This window comes from Pundamilia nyererei, unplaced genomic scaffold, assembly GCF_000239375.1.
Source record: "Pundamilia nyererei isolate P.nyererei 1_Seehausen unplaced genomic scaffold, PunNye1.0 scaffold00012, whole genome shotgun sequence".
Lineage (NCBI taxonomy): Eukaryota > Metazoa > Chordata > Actinopteri > Cichliformes > Cichlidae > Pundamilia > Pundamilia nyererei.
The window spans coordinates 4,088,818-4,102,366 of NW_005187413.1; the positions used below are offsets into that span (position 1 = coordinate 4,088,818).

Genomic DNA, 13,549 nt, shown 5'->3' on the forward strand with positions numbered 1-13,549 from the left:
ACACACACACACACACACACACACACACACACACACACACACACACACACACACACACACACACACACACACACACCATAACGCAGCACTAAGCAACGTTTGGAGGATATGAAGGCCAAATTGCTGCCATCACCAAAGGCAGCTCCTCGACATGCTTTTCTTCTCGAAATTCATAGACACAAACACAAAAGAAGAATGGAAGAGGATAGAGGCAGCCCTGCAAATGGGCACAAACATAAAAACACATTTGGGGGAGGGGGGGTGATTGATGGAAAGAAACACAAAAATTAACACGAGTGACTGGCTGCTTTCACAGCAAGAAAGAAAGCAATTTCTCGCCCATGGGGGCAGAGGAAAAAAAATACCCAAAACAAACTTGATGTTCAACTGTTAAATTGAAAACCTAAGACGCTATTTAGGTCAAAGAACTGATTATTCGGTTTATTTTTAGATCGTGTAACAGCAAAGAACAAATGACGGATCACCTTTGACGTTGTTAAACACAGTTTCAGAGGTTCAGTTATAAGGTCTGAGTTCAGCAATATTTTGATGCATACATGATATATGCATGTCTTTACGTTTTGCTTCCAGGAGTCAGACATTTTTAGTAATTTTTAAAATGTTCTAAATGGTCTTAAGGAACAGTAACAGGCTTTCAGGAAGGTTTTCTTGACACTTCTTTAAACTGGCTGCTTATCCATACATTTTCAGTCTGGTCCTTGTTCATGACCATTTTCAGACGGATGTTGTTTTTTGTGTTGTTTTGTTGTTTTTTTTGTTAAGCCCAATGACCTATGAACCATTCAGGCACAAAAAGCCACCTAACTCAAGAGATGAACCAGTGTTAACCAAATAACAGATGATTAAGAAAAGAAAGAAATAGGGATCTTTGAAATTGATGGCACTGGAGTTTGATCCGCCATGCAGTACCATCTGGATAGCATCTGATAGGCAAAAGTAAAAGCATATCTGGATAGAGAAGCACACAATGGAACACTATCAGCCATGGATTGGCCTCCTCAGAGCCTTTGTGAAGCAGTGTGGGAACTTAGAAAGAACAGAACAAAAGACAACCAACATCCAAACAAGAGCTTTGAATGTCCTTCAAGAAGCCTGGGGAACTATTTCTGAAGCCTACTTAAAGAAATGACCAGAAAGCTTCTCTAAGAGAGTTCAGGCTGTGCGTGAACAAAGGTGGTCATACCAAGTACTGACTTCCAAGCTCTGTTTTTGCCGTATATGCTGTATTTCCATTTATGATTAGCTATGTTTCAATCAATCAATGCACTTCTTTCCCATTTTCCTTGCAAAATATAAAGAATTGAGGGTTGGTTCAAGAATTATGCACATTATTGTATTAGAGGACTCTATTTTCTCATGCCTTGTCAGTTATTTTGTGTCTGTGTGTGTGTGTGTGTGTGTGTGTGGCTATTTTGATGATTCATTTGTGAATGATGCCACTAACACGCCTGCTACAAAATAAATTGCATTCTACCAGAATTAGAAAGCAAAAGAGCTTTCTGTTCTGTCTCTCATAACTCAGTGTTTACATTCGCCAAGAATCCAGATGGTATGAAGAGCCAGAGAGATTAAAGCGGAGAGCGAAATTTGTGCGAATTGCAGTATGTCTGACATTATAACCATGTATTTTCAAACTTGCTGTCATCGCTTCCAAGACTCCGAAGCATTTCAGTGACACCAGTGGCTATATTCTACTGATACTTGCGTGGAGATTATCAGGGAACCAAACCACGCTTTTCAATTTCACCTGTGCCGTGCAATACTCTGTGGTCAAAGAGCCATCTGATTAATGTGTAAAAAAGTATTATCCTTTAAGCATGAGCTATCACAGCAGGTTACTGCAGCTGCAGCCCATGTACTGTGAAGTCCTGGTGCTCTTATCTGAAGAAGCACCGGTTCTGTAATGATAGCTGTCCCAGACAGGCCAAGGGTAACGAGACATCCGGTGACCTCTGTTAAAACTAGCATCGTTTCAGCTGCCTCGACGAAGATCAAGGTAGTAACTGAACTCTGGTTTACTCTGGTTTTTAAATCACAAGGAATTCTGACCTTTTTCAAATCTGTGTTGTTTTTACTGTTTTGTCTCATATTTATTTTCTTAAACTCTGTCATGTCATTCTGACCTATGTTTTATCTTATTTGGTAATTTTAGATGTACAGGACTTTGCTCAACTCACCCACAAACACATGATGTACTACTTCGTACTTGCTTTGCACACATATAAGCATGCTAACTCAGCAGCTATGTATGAGTTTTTGTTTACACCCTACTGTTGGTCAGTCTTGTTCCCCTAAAAAAGACAGAGCAGTACATTCACACTGCCAGCTGAAACTAAACCATTCATATTTGAGCCATCGCTACTGTCAGGCCAATTCAGCAAACACGCACACACATATTTACCCACATCTGCAGGTGATCTCTGCAGAAAAACAGGCACATCACAGATAAGAGAAGCTAGCAAACTAATTCTCTTTGATTTATTCAGTTAGGATAAGCTGTGACTTCTCTGGACAGTTGATAAAAAGACAAATTTCCCCTGGGGGGGAAATATGCTCACACAGGCAGACAGGGCCTAAGAGGACTGTGTTGGCCTCATCTTTCACATGAAATGCGCCTCTCTCTGATATCTTTAAAAGGTAATTCATCAGCGCACCGCTCCCCTGACATTTAGAGCACCCTTGGCTTTGCCCCCTTTATGAAGCAAGACTGCACACCAAGTAGGGAAACAATTATGAGTGGGATTTATGGAGCATCTCTGTGTGAGATCATTCCTCATCTCCTCCCACCTCGATCCTGTGACCCCACCCCTTAACTCCAAGTACACACATTACTCACCGTGATGTACCTGTGATAAACAAACAAACAAAAAAAAAACCCATCTAAAACAATATGTCCCTTATGTTCTGTGTTAATCCAACATTACAGAAACAAGTCGTTGCGCCACTGCTGTGCATAGAGAGCAGAAAAATGACCTGCAGTATATCATCAAGCAACACAAGTGGCGCCTTCTAAGAAATCCATAATTGTAATGGAGCTAAATCTATTACCAGAGACCCTATGAAGAGCCATAACCATCAACGCCATCATGACCATAAGCATTATATATTTCTGTGTTTTAAACAGAGCGACTAAATGTTAGTGAATGGTTCCTGTGTTTTGGAGGCAGAGTTTTGAGCTTCTGGAAATTTTCTCTTTGTTTCATTCATGTTTGAGTTTTTGTTCAGTCACTTCGCTAATCTAGTTGGGTTTTAATTCCTTGTGATTTTGTTTATTATTTTGCCTTTTCCAGCTATAGCAGAACTTGTATTCTGAGTCTTTTAGTTCTTGTTTAAATTTTAATTTAACGATCATGTTAAACAAAGAGATTATATACCCTCCCAGTGTTCTAGTATATGAGGGGTGTCAACTCCAGGCCTCAAGGGCCAGTGTCCTGCAGGTTTCAACCTGGGTCAGCATACCTGAATCAAATGATTAGTTCATTACCAGGCTTCTGGAAAACTGCAAGACATGTTGAGGAGGTAATTTAGCCATTTAAATCAGCTGTGATGGATGAAGGACTCATTTAAAACCTGCAGGCCTGGATTTGCCCACCTTTGTACTATACCACGCTCAGTGTGGGTCTCATGCTGCTGCATTACTCAGTTACTCTCAGTTACTACCTGCTTTAGTTTGTTACTCACCTTCTAACTGTACCTTGCAATCAGTTTTACTGCCCTGTGTCTCATCTTCTAGTTCAGCTGTGTCTTGTTACCCTGACGTTTCCACTTTATATTATAGTTTCAGGGTGAATGTGTTCTCTGCCTGCTCGTCTGCCTCTGTCCTCTAAATGTTAACCATTTATTTCTCATGTTCCTGCTTTTGTTTATGCCTCTTTTTTTTTGTAGTTTGTAGTTATGCTTCTCTGTAGACTGTTTCCATTAAGCAAAACACCGAGATATGCATGGAAATATTAGTGGGTTAAGATGTAAGAAAAATATAAATATGTTTGTTTTTTGTTTTTTTACGCACCATGTATTCAGGTATTTCACTAAATTGTAAAAGCTGAAGCTGTAAGAATGGGTTCGAACCATGAAAATGGTTGGAATAGTATGTTTGTTTTTTCTCTAGCCTTTCAGATATCCACCTGTGAGCTTTTCTGTTTTCATACCAAAACAATTCAGATGAATAAAATGTTATTTGTCGTGCTCACATTTTTGAAGCGTTTCAATTACAAAATTCATTAGCAATGTGTATGCTGAGAAACAATATTGCTGGATAATTTCAAGACTTCACAGTGAGCACGTAATAAAAAAAATCATACTAAATGTACATTAAGTGAGAAACAAAAAGCTTCCTGCACAGTTCAAGGTAATCTCAGATGCATCCACCGCCTGCCTTCTCCTGCTTTTCGTCTTGTCAACCCAAATTGCTACTCCATATGCCCCCTTTTTCTTACTTCCTCTCTCCTGCTTTCTTCCTGTCCCTTCTTTTTATCATGTAGAGTGGCGTTTTGTTAACAAGCTGTTAAGATTTGGTTTATATCCACCAAGGTTTTCAGGGTCAACTTAATAGCTTATTAGTTGAAAATTGACAAAGCCTTGAAAAGCCTTATAACTTAGAAGCTATGATTCTTTCAAATGTGGTGTGCATAGTCAATATAGAGAAAGTAATAATAATAATAATGGATTGCATTTATATAGCGCTTTTTCAGATCCTCAAAGCGCTTTGCAATTCCACTATTCATTCACTCTGACATTCACACACTGGTGGAGGCAGCTACGGTTGGGGCAGACTGACAGAAGCGAGGCTGCCATATCGCGCCATCGGCCCCTCTGGCCAACACCAGTAGGCAGTAGGTGAAGTGTGTTGCCCAAGGACACAACAACCAAGACAGACAGAGCTGGGGATCAAACCGGCAACCTTCCAGTTACAAGATGAACTTCCAAACCCCCTGAACCACAATCGCCCCACAAGTACCGCATTAAAAATTTAAAATATCATATCACATTTAACCTTTGACCTCTCCTACAAGGTCAATAGAATGATCTGAAGGCCAAAGTTTTCATCATAATCCTATGTAGAACTATTAAAACTATAATTCTTACTGCCATTGATCGTTATGGCAACTTAAAAGTAAATACTGCCCAGATGGTGAGCTTCCTTGGTGGAGGCTTGTGCTCTCAGACTGCTTCTTGTTGTTTCTGCAGCGTCCTCCATACTTATCTCCAGATACAGCGATGCAACACTCTGTTCACAGTTCTGTGCAGATTAAAAGCCATCGAGTTGGAGGTGCAAACAGAGCGTTACCACTGAGCTCGCAAGATCATCAGCTAAAATATTTTTTTCCAATCCCCATGCATAACCTTAGTAAAACGATAAATTGAAGGTACTTGCAACAACAAAAGTGAAGATGGTAGCTCCAAATACTATTTTCTTTTCGAAGGCAGACCCTAAGAAAGGAACACAGTGGGTGAAGGCTTGCTTTACAAAAGTCACAATCATGCAGAAACCCAAAAAGCTAAATAAAACCAGCGTAAATACAATATTTTCATCAATTTAAAAAAAAAAAACTTGTATGGTGAAGTGGTTGCTAGATATGGGGTACTATAAAATTCAAGTAAAACAAAGTGAACTTAGTAACCAGATTCAGTGACTGAATCTTTCGGTAAAGCAGCCTCTTCATTTTCTCTCTACATTGCTTTAATGTGTAGTGGATGCCTAGCAGCAATTCGGGGAAACTGACAGCTAAGATTTTTGTTTTACTGTGATGAGTCCTCTGTCGTATCTCAATAAAGCCTGACTTCACTGTCAGCTCATTTTTTGCTCTTATCTTAAGGCTAACATTAAGAGGTGCTGTGTGAAGTCATTTAATATGGTTAACACTTTTTAAAACAGTTATTCTTGCTGCTGCATTCATGAATTTTGAGCGGTAAATATACCCCAATGGACCAATCACAGTACACCTGCATCGCTTAAATTTACTCCTATGCTGGAAATGTACCTATTCTATGTTAGGACCTTAAAAAAAGAATCTAAAAACAGTTTCAAGAACCACAAAGGACCCCGGCCCATGCAATGCAGACATGATAAAAAGATTGGTCTGAAAGTGCCTATAGAGAGTGAAACAAAAGAGAATTTCTCTGAGGAGGGACGACTATTCAGTATGGAGAATAAAACAGGGGGGAGAGGAAAACATTTCACCGTACCTCAAGAATGCTCCTCCAAATACTTTTTCTAATTAAAGAAGAGCAGTAAATAACAAACACATGAAATGTAATTTGTGAGCCTGGTGGTGAGTGAAGTGGAGTTTGCTGTGCTGACTGTTCTAATTAGTGTGCAGGTAAATGATAGTGCCCCTTCAATGGGCACACACTATAGGGTTTGGATGGGTGAGATCGGGGAGGGGTCGGCGGAGAGAGAGCGAGAGATGGAGCCTGTAAATTTGGGAACAAAATAGAGCCCGCAGTGTTTATACGCCTTTCTTCTTTTTTTGCTTTAACTTTAAATCCCTTCCTCTTTTTTCCCCACTTTCTCCCTTTTTTTCCCCACAAATCACTTTTGCTCTTTTCCACACATTTAAATCTGGTTTGATGTTGAGAGGGGCTGAGTTGATCTCCAGTGTGGTGTGAGCAAGTTGACAGCGAAGCTTCCTCTACTGGAAGGAACCTGGGGCGTGAGAAACAAATAAAGAGCGCACGTACTGCATGTGCACAAACACACACACACATAACTTCTCACTGACAGCGATGACATTTTACATTTAACTGAGGCAAATCGCAAGCGTGATAGTTTTTTGCTTTAAGATGACAAATGTAGCTTTTTATTTAAACTTATCTGACGCAAAGACAAAATTAAACGGGGGTCGTTATTATTTCCTCTTCCTTTCTGAAGAAAACTGAGCCAGAACTCAGCTATGACCCTTTCATATACACCTCTCCATGTTCATTTTCAACATCAGCAGCAGTTTGACTGACAGATGTTTACAAATATTTCTTTTGCATTGATGCTCACTTCTATATATTTGATGCACATTAAAGTTTGCAAATTATACACATTCTGTGAAATTTGTCATTTGCAGAGGTGAACAGGATCACCACTTTCCAGAGCGGATCTAACCACAGACTAGTGTATTGTAACTTTTAAACAGTGAGGAGCAGAAGAAGCTAGTTTAGGCAAAAAACTGTAATTCCTCCTGTTAAATTGTATACCTAAGGAAATGTTGTCAATTGCGCATTGTTTATAGTTTATACTATTCCTGAATATTCTCCAAAGGATAATTTCTGTTGATGTCTAAGAAAGGCATTTTACTTCAGAGTCTGAGAAGTACAGAAATGTATTAGTGTGCAAATAAATATTCAGTTCATTTCAATTTTACTTATACAGTGCAAGTTAAAAACTGCAGTCATTTAAAAGGTGCTTTAGACTGTGAGGTAATTAAGTCAAATGTATTTCTATAGCTTGTTTCAAGAAGAAAAATCATAGAGTGCCTCACAGCATACTATAAAATAGATAAAAATGTGTAGCTACAACAACTAAAAGAGACCAAACTAAGCAAAATCAAGCTTGCACAGGTGGGTCTTTCGCTTATTTTTGACGCTAACAACAGCGTGCTCAGATCTCAAGTAGAAGTGGATCGATTAATCAGTGGGCTGATTTTATTGCAGATGTTAGCCATTTACTGATCTTTTTGTAAAAGCATTTATAAATGCTGATAAATGAAAAGTGTCATCCTAACATAAAGCAAAGTTAAATTAAATAAAGGAGAAATGGGGGAAAAAAAACACCCTTCAACCCTGTTATCAGTGTTGACATTGCATAGATTGTCCACCAGAGGGCACTCAGCAATGTTGGCAACATGTTTTGAAATGCCACAAATATAGCAGCCAGCTGATCCAAGCAGAATTTGCAGAATAAAAATAACAAATATTAGGGAAATCTGCTTCTTTTGAGAAAAGATAAAAAATTTGAAAATTTGAATAAAAGCAGGTATGGTTATTTCGCTGTTATACTGACACTGTTAACAGATGAGAAAAACCATTATACAACACACCTGACATGTTTATCTTATAGGGAAAATCTGATAATCCCCTATGAGCAAGCACTCGTTGACACTGGGGAGAAAGAACTCCCTTTTTAACAGGAAGAAACCTTCATTATAACCAGGTTTTTGTTCTCGCCTTTGTTGTTGATAAAAGCAATTTGTTATCTCAGGTTGGGTACACCCAGAAGGTTGCAATGCAGCCAGTGGCTGAATAAATGGTAGAAAATTCGCCTTAAAAAGTATGGCGTACTTTGAAAAAATATCGGTTGAGTGCAAAGCAAAATTTGCAATTTTGAATGAAGCAGTGGGTGGAAGACAGACAACCAAGTATAGAAAGGGGTGGTAACAATAGCTATGGTGTGTCCGTGTGTGTGTGTGTGTGTGTGTGTGTGTGTGTGTGTGTGTGTGTGTGTGTGTGTGGAGGATGGGGTGGGAGGGTTAATCGTACCATGCAGAACATTTAAGCTCTGCTCTTTCATCTGCACACACAATCAGCCAGTTGTAGCCATTCATTTCTAATAACCAAGTTTGTGACTGTGCCTGACTACAATAGCAAACTGACAAGATGACGTTAGGCTGCTGGAAAAGAAGCAGCATGCGGCGGATTTAAACTTCAAATTTCATGAAAGGCCTTCCCACATTCAGTGGTGGTTTCCTTTATTCCCTGCTGGGAACAGTGGCTGCTTATTCTCCAACTAGCACTAATGTATTCCCAAATTATGTGTACAATACACACACATTTACACACAATTAAAAAAAAAAGTCTCATTTATAACATCCTATAATTTCAAATTTCAACATGCAACACTGAAGACAAATGTCTATCTATCTATTTATAAATATGTAGGGGGGGGGGGAGCAATGCAGCATGGGAAAAGAATTAGTAAGGAATAAGTCACATAATAACTTGTTTTTGTGAGTCTGTGATCAACTTTTATTTACTGCTCTTTGTATATTTAGCCAAGTGCTTTCAACATATAAGCAGATGTGTCACGAGCTCTGTTGCTGATTTTCTAACCCCTACACAGAACAAACACCGGCCCATCTTTGTGACCGACAGCACAGAAACAGTTTGCATGTTTGCTGATGTTAGTTGAGCTGCGTGAATAGTTGCATTTGAAATTAGCTGCCACTTAGAAAAATGTACTCTGTTTATGTTTGTGCTTTTTCATTAGCTGGCTAGACGCTTAAGTACAGCGACCGCAACTTTACATCTGCACCATGAACACATCACAAGGATGAGAGAAAAAAAATGCAATCATTTCATTATTTTCTTATTACTGAGCAGGTATCTCTGAAAGCAACGTTGGGCTGCAGCACACGCAAAATTCATTCATTCACCAGTAATATGCAGGAACCTGCCTACCAGATTTAATTGCTTGTTATGTGAAGGTGTCAAAAGCCGTTCTGAATCATTATGGGCCTCTTTAACCCCTGCATATATCCTCTCACTGCTTTTATACTTATTTTTTAATCAATATTTGTGCTTATTTGTTATGTGAGATTATGAGAGCCCTTCTTCCCTGCAGCACCCCACTACTTCTGCAACCTCTTCCTCCATGGGCAACACCAGCCACCTCAGTTTATTCCTCAGTGGTTGTGTTGTGATGTCCATTTTGTAATAGGCAATGATAATTAGAAGAAAACTGTATGAATGTTTGACCTAAGCTAATTAGAAAGTTTGCAGACTTGGCAGCAGGAATCAGCAGCGGGATAATGAATCATAAAATGGTTCATTACTGCGCTCAGGGAACACTCTCAATCTCAATAAACGGACATGGGGCCTAGCAGACAAATCAAACCAAGACGCATACCTCGCCTCATTTACTTGCTGAAAGGATCACAATAAAAAAAAAAGGAAAGAAAATTCTTTTTTTCCCCTCACTAAATGGTTTCTATTATTAAAGTGTTTCTTCTCCTCTCACCTCTTTTCCTTCTATCTGTTCTTCTATCTACACCTCTCTCAAAGTCCATCTCTAAGGACGCCCATTTGGATGCAATAGAGAATACAAACTGCCATTTTCTGTAAAATAGTCAATTTATTCAGTGCATTAACAATGTGTGCAAATCAAAGCAAGCTACTTCAACTACACAGGGCATGCATGCTAATAAATAGCACACTATCTTCGATCAACTGTTGAACATTATGCTGTTCTTTGGACTGTACACTGTTCTTCCTAGTGTTTTCTTTTTCCTCTGGCCTCCCCTGAGAAATAAGTACTGAATCTACCCACATACAATGTTTCTGCACTTCAGACCCAGAGGACAACAAACCGCCCACATTAGTTTCCTCAGACATCCAAGGCACCTTGCAGGCTCCCACTGGTAGGACCACAGCAGAGCATGACATATAGATAACAATCCACTCTGACCGTGTCTGTAGAGCCGTCATAAAAACTTGATGTAAATTCCTTTAAGTGTTAGTTAAAATATTCCACCAGCTCAGTAGTTATCTACTCATACATATACATGTGGATAGTTTACACACACATTAAAAGGAAACTACACCAACACACATACAGTGTTGAACTGTGCTCACGTGTGACACACGTTACCTTAAGATTGATCCTCGTTTCAAAAAGTAAAAACTTTTTGTCAGGACTTCATCTGTACTCAGCATATATATTATATTTTTATACGCCAATAAATTGCCTGGCAATGACACATTTTTAGCCTTTATGCAGCTACAACACTTTATGAAAACATCTTATCATTTTAATTTCACAGCGCTAACACTAACTCAGCTTTGATTTATACATACCTAGCAATCACCTGGCAACAGGGTAAAATTGTCCATTTTTTCCCACATAAACTATTTATTTTTAACTTTCTTATTGTGATTAAGTACACCAGTTTGCCAGCAGCACAGAAGGGTCAAACAATGTACTAATTAACATAAATTAGCACTTTTTTCTGTTTTCGTTTTCTTATTTAAGACAACGGTGTCAAAATCAATAAAGCTGTGTCTTTAAATTGTCAGAAGCTGGTTGATCTGACTTTCCACAGCTTCGTCTGAAGCGATATGCAAAACCAGGGTATCAAACATAAGGCGGGGGGCCAGAATGAGCCCAGCAAAGGCTTTGGAAAAAGTGAAGGAAGGCATAGATGTCAAAGTCTGGGAGAGGCAGACTGTGTGGAGTGACGAAGAGGACCCAAAATGCGGACACCAAGGAACGTGGAACAAAACTTGAATGTTAACAGAAAGTGAGCCGTTTATTAAGGCTGGTAAAAGATTACAAAACAAAAGGCAGAGATGAAGCTAAACGATAACTTAAACTGGAGAAACTAAACATAAAAAAAAAACAAGAATTGAAACTTGACATGGATACAAAGATACATGGAACATGGAAACGTGGCACAAAGGACAACACAACCTGACAATAAATGAACAGAAACACACAGACTAAGGCTACGTCCACAGGTACCCGGGTAGATTTTTCTATGCGTTTTTATCCTTTCGTCCACACGTAAACTGCGTTTTCGGTCACTGAAAACGGAGATTTTTAAAAACTCCTGCCAGGGTGGACATTTTCAAAAACTCAGGTTTTGCATTTACGTGTGGACGAAGAAAACGGAGAAAATGCAGCGCAACGCTGTGCGCCACGTTATTGTTTCGGTGAAATGGATTTCTACAATGGCGGACAAAATACTGTTACTGTTAATTTTACTCTCTGCAGTGTTTACATGCTTACATATACACACACAGTTACTGTCCCTCCACACATAGGACTCAGTTCTGCTTCTATGCGCCATCTTTGTTTACTGTTTCCCACCAAGGCTTCTAGACTTCTGATTGGCCAACATTTCTACACGGTTAGGTATATATCGCCACCTGTTGCTTTGGCATGTTCCTAGCAGCGTTTTCCTTCGTTTTTGCCTTTACGTGTGGACGGGATTTAAAAAAAAAAAAACGAAAACAGAAAATCTCCATTTTCAAAAATACCCGTTTACGTGTGGACGTAGCCTAAACAAGGGTGATTAGGGGAAGTGGAAACACACGGGGAAACAGCTGACAGTAATCTGACATAACGAGACAAAGGAAGCAAAGCCGACTACACTGACATAGGACACATACCTTCAAAATAAAACAGGAAACATGAGACGCAGACATGGCAATACGAACTTGACAAGATAAGACACGCAGCATGAAACACATAAAGGGCTCGGGGAAACTTAAACACAGGGGTAGAAAAACACAAAAGGAATCTAATAAACAACTGAACTTAGCTAACCTAAAGAACTTAAACATCAACATCCAAATAAACTAAAACTTAAAACGCTGAGTCAACAGACCCAGGAACATGACAAAAATTTTAACTGTTAACGGTATTTTGATAAGTTTTACAGCTTTTACTGTTGATAAAGACCTCACCTATTGTCATTCATAGTACACCAACACAGTTAAGCAATAGATAAACAATTAAATGACAGAAAGGTTTCTGTTTTTCACTATCTTCTGTGAATGAACCAAACTGGGCAATGAGCTGCCAGAACTTTTTCAGTAATTTTACACATTTGTCATGTCGAAAAACTGAGACATACAAAATTGCACTTTTTATATGAAGATATTTGAGAGATTAAATGTTTATTTAAAAGTCTTTACACTGTAAGAAAGGAGAGTTTCACTGTCCTGTCTGGTCCGCTTAACACTTTCAAGCTTGAACCATGAAAACTTCTTTTCTGATGAAATTAAAATAATAATGGTAATTCAAATATATGAGTTCTAACTTACATCAATAAAAAATATGATATAGCAATTTTGCAATTTATTGCTTGTGTAATTTCTTTTGGCTTTTTTGGGGAAAAAATGTCTCATGTGTCAAATATGACACACTTGGCTTCACAAGGTGTGGCCCACGATGTAATATTAGATGGACACTCCTGCTCTAAGAGCTGCAAGGATTTTATAGATCAAGCAGATTGAATTTACTTTTTAACATTAGCTAAAGGAAGCTCTACCTTTAGTATCTAAAGACTGATTCCAGGACATTTTTAAAGAATTAATGCACATTTGTTTAACAACGTGTTTTTCAATTGTGTATTTATCCGCAGCTAAAACACAGCACACATGTTCATAATGGAGTTGGCACAAAGTCTGCAGTTGGTAATCTCTGCACAGCAGACCGCACTATGGGAGCTAACTAAACAACATTAATAGTAAACATTTTCCACAGAACAGCGGAGCAAAAACTAACTCTGTGCACAGTACCACTCTACTCCTGTAGTCTCCACCAGCCTCAATCAAGAGGGCTTTATTCTCTGACTCATATCTTCAGTCAGGGGAACCAGAGCTGCAACAAAATGGCTCCGGGAACAATGTGCAGGCCTGATTGCTCTATTGTGAGTTAGCTGTGGCCTTTGACATCTCCTCCTGAACCAAGAGCGTCTAATTCTGACAAGATTTGTCTGGAGACACAGCTGGAGGGCATTGTTACAGACAGGTGCCATATACTGCCTGTTCAACAAAGACAGTGAAGAGCTAGACAATAACAGAAAAGGGGGGGGGG

The 13,549-nt window shown here is 39.1% G+C and overlaps 1 protein-coding gene across 5 annotated transcripts in view; it reads right to left on the bottom strand.

Moving 5' to 3' along the window:
- The window catches only part of cacna2d2a (calcium channel, voltage-dependent, alpha 2/delta subunit 2a), a 171,110-nt gene that overhangs the window by 44,805 nt on the left and 112,756 nt on the right, over window positions 1–13,549 (bottom strand). The window lies entirely within an intron of this gene.